The following is a 6,927-nucleotide window of genomic DNA, read 5'->3' on the forward strand; positions in this document are numbered from 1 at the left end:
CTGTGTCTTTCTCTTTTCCTCTCTGTTTCATTCTCTCTAATCTCGAGGTCATACCTCTGGATTTTTAATACTCCTGCCCTTCCCGATAAATCCTGTCCATAGCCTCGACTTCCCCCTGCCGTAGGCCTCAAGAAGGGGTGGGATAGGGTAGCCTAATTAACCCCTGATCAGAATGCTCCCTCTTTACTCAACTAGAGGGAACCCCAGATTTCCTCTACTTCCCAAAGAAGTTTCAAGCTTCTCTGGTGCAAGTGGGCCATGGGGAGGAGGCGGGAGCAGGAGTCTCTGGAAGGGGACGTCCAGACCTGGGCCTCCAGCTGGAATTTGGCTATGGTAGGCAGGGAGTGGCACTCTTGGTGGGTGGCCTGTGCAAGGACATGTGGAAGCCGGGATGAACTCTGTGTGTGGTTGTAAAGAGTCTATCATAGGCGCCCCCTCCCTGTTGGTCCCTGCCTGCTTCCTGGCCATGGAAGGAATCCGAAGTTCTCCTCGATGAAAGAACAAAAAGATGGTCTGAATGGGAGTAAGCTCAGCGGATTGGAGACAGTTGGGAGTGGCGGAGCTCTTTGACACTGAAAAAAAAAATAATAGGAAAGATTGTATCTGGACTTCCCTGGTGGTACGGTGAATAAGAATTCCCCTGCCAGTGCAGGAGACACAGGTTCAATCCTGGTCCAGGAAGATCCCACATGCCACAGAGCAACAAAAGCCTTGTGCCACAACTACTGAGCCGGTGTTCTAGAGCCTGGGAGCTGCAACTATGGAAGCCTCCGCACATCTTAGAGTCCATGCTTTGCATTAAGAGAAGCACCCCAATGAGAACCCCATGCACAAATGCACCACAAGTAGAGAAAGCCCATGAAGCAGTGAAGGCCCAGCACAATCGAAATAAATACATAGATTTAAACCTGAGTCATTCTTTACCCCCCTGTTAGTGTGAGGGTCTCGAACTCAGACACTTCAGGGACCAGGTGACACGGAAGCTGGTGCAGGATAATAAACTCAAAGTACAAGGGTAAGGACTCACAACCAGAGGCACTCTACTTAAGGGCTGGAAGGAACAGAGAGGGAAATCTCCCCATTAAAAAAATTTTTTTTGGCCTCACTCTGCAACTTACCAGAGGTTAGTTTCCTGACCAAGGATTGAATTTGGGCCCTCAGTAGTGAAAGCACAGAGTTCTGACCACTGGACCACCAAGGAATTCCCTCCTTATTTTAAATAAAAATATTGGTTAAAACCACTCTGTGGATCTGCTCCGCGAGAGACCCATTTCAATCTTTCAGGCTGAGCTCAAGTTGCGTACATGGGGAACAGGGGCCCCTTCTTGACCTGACCCCTCATGAGCTTCAGGAAGGGTCGCTTTCTCCCTGGTGCCACGTAGAGGGTCATACAGATATCGCCTGATCTACAGGAGTGCTGGTGGCAGTTGCGTGAGCCATCTGTCAAGTGCTTACAACGGCACCTGGCACCTGGCAAGTGCTCAGTGATTGTACCATAACCCTGAGCAGGTGGCGAGGGCAGGTGGCCAGAGCTCGTTCACTCAGTCTCCCTCCCTGAGGCCAGACTCTCTCCCCGTCCCGTGGGGCAGTGAGAAAGCTAGCACCGGACCTTAGCTGGGGGTGGGGGAGGGTGTCAGACTGTGAGGGGCTCAAAGCTCCAACAAAGGCAATGATGGTTGCACAATTTTGCACGGAAACCCATTGAACTGCACACTTTATTTCTTTTATAATTTTATTTATTTTTGGCTGTGCTGAGTCTTCACTACTGCGAGGGCTTTTCTCTAGTGGCCGTGAGTGGAGGCTACTCTTCCTTGCAGTGTGCAGGCCTCTCATTGCAGCAGCTTTTCTTGCTGCCAAGCACAGGCTCTAGGCAAGAGGGCTTCAGGGCTTCCGTAGCTGCGGCACGTGTGTTCAGTATTTGTGGCGCACGGGCTTAGTTGCTCTGAGGCATGTGGGATCTTCCCAGACCAGGTATTGAACCCGTGTCTCCTGCACTGGCACACAGATTCTTTACCACAGTCCCCAGGGAAGCCCTGAACTGTATACTTTAAATGGGTGAGCTGCATGGTATGCAGTTCAATAAAGCAGTTAAAGAAAACTCCACAGAGGTAGTCAAGAAATGACCTGTCAGTTGACACAGGGAACCTAGCCCAGACATTGACCTGTCATTCATTCATTCAACAAATATGTTCTATATAATACCTACTTTGTAAAAAGCAAGTGTCGAGAACACACTTTAGCCCAGCCCTAGGAGGTAGGAGCTAGGGAAGTTCCTTGGAGAAGACGTCTGAACTAAGACCTGAACAATATGGGGAAATGAGCCAGACCAAGCCATGCAGGAGGGTGTTCCAGGTGGAGGTAACAGCTTCTGCAAAGGCCTACAGGTCAGTAGGGCAATATCTTTTAAATGTCCTCTCCTTTCTTTTAAAAAAAAATTTAAAATATTTATTTACTTATTGGCTGTGTTGGGTCTTCGTTGCTGCTCACAGACCTTCTTTAGTTGCAGCAAGAGTGGGCTTCTCACCGTGGTGGCTTCTCTCGTTTTGGAGCACAGGCTCTAGACACGTGGGCTTCAGTAGCTGTGGCCCACGGGCTTAGTTGCCCTGAGGCATGTGGGATCTTCCTGGACCAGAGATCAAACCACTGTCCCCTGCATTGCAAAGCAGATTCTTAACCACTGGGCCACACAGAAGTCCCTCCCCTTTCTTTCGTATGTCACTCCTTGTGTTGGAGAGTGCTGGTTTGGACAATGCTGGTGACACTTACAGTGCCCAAGCAATCCTTGGTCTCTGCCTTCACTGAGCTCCAGTCAGATGTGACCATTTGTGCTGGGATGAGAGAGTCACAGGAGAGGGGTCAGGGCTGGGATAAGGAAGATTAGAGGCTGTAGGTTCCCAGGGGAGGAGGCACCTGACCTAGTCTGAGAGGACATCAGGGAAGGCTTCCTGGAGGAAGAGAAAGAGTTCTGAACAGTCTCTGTTCAAAGATCCCGTTGAGAATCTGTTGAACGCTTTGGACATTCACAGAAGAAAAAACACACAAACCCTGTGGGCAATTCCCCAATCCTATCAATCCTTCAAGCGCCTGTGCCTAGGCAGCCCATAATTATCCAATGACCCCCCCACAACCGCCTTGCTATCTAAATGTCCCAAGAATGGGGTCAGGGGTAGCCAACAGTGCTGGAAAACTTGGAGATGAAATTTCAGCATCCGGGATGTGGGGTGGGGTTTTGAGAGCCCCAAATATCCCTCTCATCCACCGCCGAGACGAGAGGGTGTGCCGAACATCTATTTTTTTTCCTGCCTATATCCTCCACACTAACCTCTAGCTTCGGCGCTTGGGGGCCCTTGGCACGTGCAGAGACCAGCGCGTTCTCCTCTGGAATGTCCAGAGGGAAATAATCCAGGCTGTCCCCTGTCTCGCCAGACAAGCGCCGCAGCGCCCCCTGACGGTCACCGAGCAAGAGCGTTCCAAACTGCCCTCGCCCCCTAGTGGCCAATGACTTATTCAGAATTTACACAGTCATCAGCTAGCATCGACCGCTCCTTTTCAACCTTTGGTCTGCTGGCTAGAGTCATCCTCATCGCTGTCGTCAATGTCACTTCCTTCTTCATCACCACCATCACCACCATCATCATAGCTAATACATAAATAGTGCATCCTATGTACCTGGCGCTATGCTGCTTTATACATATCACCTCGTTTAATCCTTATTATCAGCCCTGTGAAATGGGTTCTGTTACCATCTCCGTTTTCCTCAGTTGAAGCACAGAGAGGTAAGGAAACTACTTGCCCAAGATCACACAGCTACGAAGTGGCAGAGTCTGAGTTGAACCTAGGCAGCTTGTCTCCGGAGGCCATTTTTCTGAACTGTTCAAAAATAATCCTGAAGTAATAGGATGATGGTTGGGCTGCTACTGCTAAGTCACTTCAGTCGTGTCCAACTCTTAGCGACCCCATGGACCGCAGCCTACCAGACTCCTCTGTCCATGGGATTTTCCAGGCAAGAACACTGGAGTGGGCCGCCATTTCCTTCTCCAAGGATGGTTGGGGATTGCTTCAAATTAATTCCACAAAACAGCTGTGTGTCAGAGTGGAAATAACCTGGGTCTCAGAATCACCGTGTTGCTAGCTTGGATTATTTAATCTGTGGGTATTCAATGAGAATAAACTTCTTAGCTATGGTTTTTCCAGTAGTCATTTCGAAAGTGAGAGTTGGATCATAAAGAAGGCTGAGTGCCAAAGAATTGATGCTTTCGAACTGTGGTGCTGAAGAAGACTCTTGGACTGCAAGAAGATGAAACCAGTCAATCCTAAAGGCAATCAACCCTGAATATTCATTGGAAGGACTGATAGTGAAGCTGAAACTCCAATACTTTGGCCACCTGAAGCAAAGAGTTGACTTATTGGAAAAGACCCTGATGCTGGAAAGATTGAGAGCAGGTGGAGAAGGGGACGACAGAGGATGAGATTGTTGGATGGGATAACCGAATCAATGGACATGAGTTTGAGCAAACTCAGGGAGATAGTGAAGGACAGGAAAGCTTGGCATGCTGCAGTTCATGTGGTCACAAAGAGCTGGATACAGCTTAGCAACTGAACAACAACAAATTTTGAAGTCTCTTTGTTGTAACTTAGCTTTGATCCTAAAACTGCTGCTGCTGCTGCTGCTAAGTCGCTTCAGTCATGTCCGACTCTGTTCGACCCCACAGACGGCAGCCCACCAGGCTCCCCCGTCCCTGGGATTCTCCAGGCAAGAACACTGGAGTGGGTTGCCATTTCCTTCTCCAATGCATGAAAGTGAAAAGTCAAAGTGAAGTCACTGAGTCATGTCCAACTCTCCACGACCCCATGGACTGCAGCCTACCAGGCTCCTCCGTCCATGGGATTTTCCAGGCAAGAGTACTGGAGTGGGGTGTCATTGCCTTGGGCACCAGAATCACCTAAGGGCTTGTTAAAAGGCAGAATCCTGGGTTCCACTCCCAGTAACTCTGGAATAAGGACCTAGAATTTGGATTTCAAATAAGTTCCCAGGGGCTGCTGCTGATCTGGGGGCCAGACTCTGAGAACCACTGGAATACAGGTCCTTACCGGGTGTTGTTTTGTATGCCTATTGCTCATTCTCTCTCTTTGGGAGAATTACCTTTTTCCCTTTGAGTCCATAAGGCTGACGCCACTGGAAGACTCCAGGCCTGGCCGAAGAGTGAATCCCTCCCCTTAGCCTTTGCAATTGGTTCAGGAATGGGCGTGGCCCTGAAGTCGGACCAATGAGTGTCAGTCCTCGGAGTATTGCGGGATTGTGGGGGAGGGGCCTCCTAGACTTGCCGTGCGGGAAGGGCACTGGCGTGGAGCGTTGGGGACTTCCTTGAGGGAAAAACTAGTCTGAAAGTGAAGCCAACACAGGGGAAAGTAGGGCTGGGAGATGAATAGAGACACTGTACCTGACATATGTGCCTCTGGGTCCAGTGAATCCCCAGAATGTTTCAGGAATTGGATATTTCCCTCCATATCCTACATCAAAAATATAAGCAAATTCTGACCGGTCTACCCCTGAAAGATATTTCATCCTGTATTTTTCAACTGAAGTATATGCATGCTTGCTAAGTCGTGTCAGTCGTGTCTGACTCTTTGAGACCCTATAGACTAGCCCTCCAGGTTCCTCTGTCAGTGGGATTTCCCAGGCAAGAACACTGGAGTGGGTTTCCATGCCCTTCTCCAGGGAATCTTCCCGACCCAGGGATTGAACCGGTTTCTCCTGCGTTTCCTGCGTTCCAGGCAAATTCTTTACCCCTGAGCCACCGGGGAAGCCCTTAATTGAAGTATGTGAAGCTGCTCAGTAGTGTCCGACTCTTCCCGACCCCATGGACTGTAGCCCACCAGGCTCCTCAGTCCATGGAATTTTCCAGGCAAGATTACTGGAGTGGGTTGCCATTTCCTTCTCCAGCGGATCTTCCCAACCCAGAGATTGAACCCGGGTCTCCCGCACGGCAGGCAGACGCTTCACCGTCTGATACTTATGTACAATATTATATGTTACAGGTGTACAATAGTGATTCACAATTTTTAAAGGTTATACTTCACGTATCATTATTATAAAATATTGACTGTATTCCCTGTGTCGTACAATATATCTTCCTGTCCTGTACTGGAAGAAAAGTTAGGTTCTTGATATAAATGAGAACATTACTGGGTCAATGACAAAATTGGAATACAAATAGTAGAGTAGGAAACTTTTGCATATTCATGTTAAATTTATGAAAGTCATTGTACTGTGGTTATGTAAGAGAATATTGATATTCTTAGGAAATGCACACTGAATTATTTGTATCTTAACTTCAAATTATACAACTCCCCCCCGCTCCTATAATAGAGCAAATGTTAAAGAGGGTAAAAATGGGGTTTCCCTGGTGGTTTAGTGGTAAAGAATCTGCCTGCCAATGATCCCTGGTTGGAGAAGATTGCATAGTCCCTAGAGCAGCTAAGCCCATGCACCACAGCTATTGATCCTGTGCTCTAGAGCAAGGGGTCCGAAACTACTGAGCGCATGTGCCCCAAGTACCCGCGCCTGCTGCCCTAGACCCGCCGCTCTGCATCAAGAGAAGCCACACAGTGCAACAGAGTCGCCTCTGCTCACTACAACTAGAGAGCAGCCCGTGCAGCAACGAGGACCCAGTGCAGCTGGAAAATACATAAATACAAGTATTTTTAAAAGAGAGTAAGAATATTAACAAGAGGTGAACCTGAGTAAAAAGTATACGAATGGTCTTTATACCATTCTTAGTCTGGCAACTTTTTCTTGGTAAATGTGAATTTATCTCAAAAAAAAAAAAAAGAGTTAAAAACATATTTTGAGAAATGAGAGATCTAAAATTTTGGATAACAATATCAGTATAAGTAGAACTGGAGAGATAAAAGATAAAATGCTCT

Source organism: Ovis canadensis, chromosome 14 (assembly GCF_042477335.2).
Source record: "Ovis canadensis isolate MfBH-ARS-UI-01 breed Bighorn chromosome 14, ARS-UI_OviCan_v2, whole genome shotgun sequence".
NCBI classification, from domain to species: domain Eukaryota; kingdom Metazoa; phylum Chordata; class Mammalia; order Artiodactyla; family Bovidae; genus Ovis; species Ovis canadensis.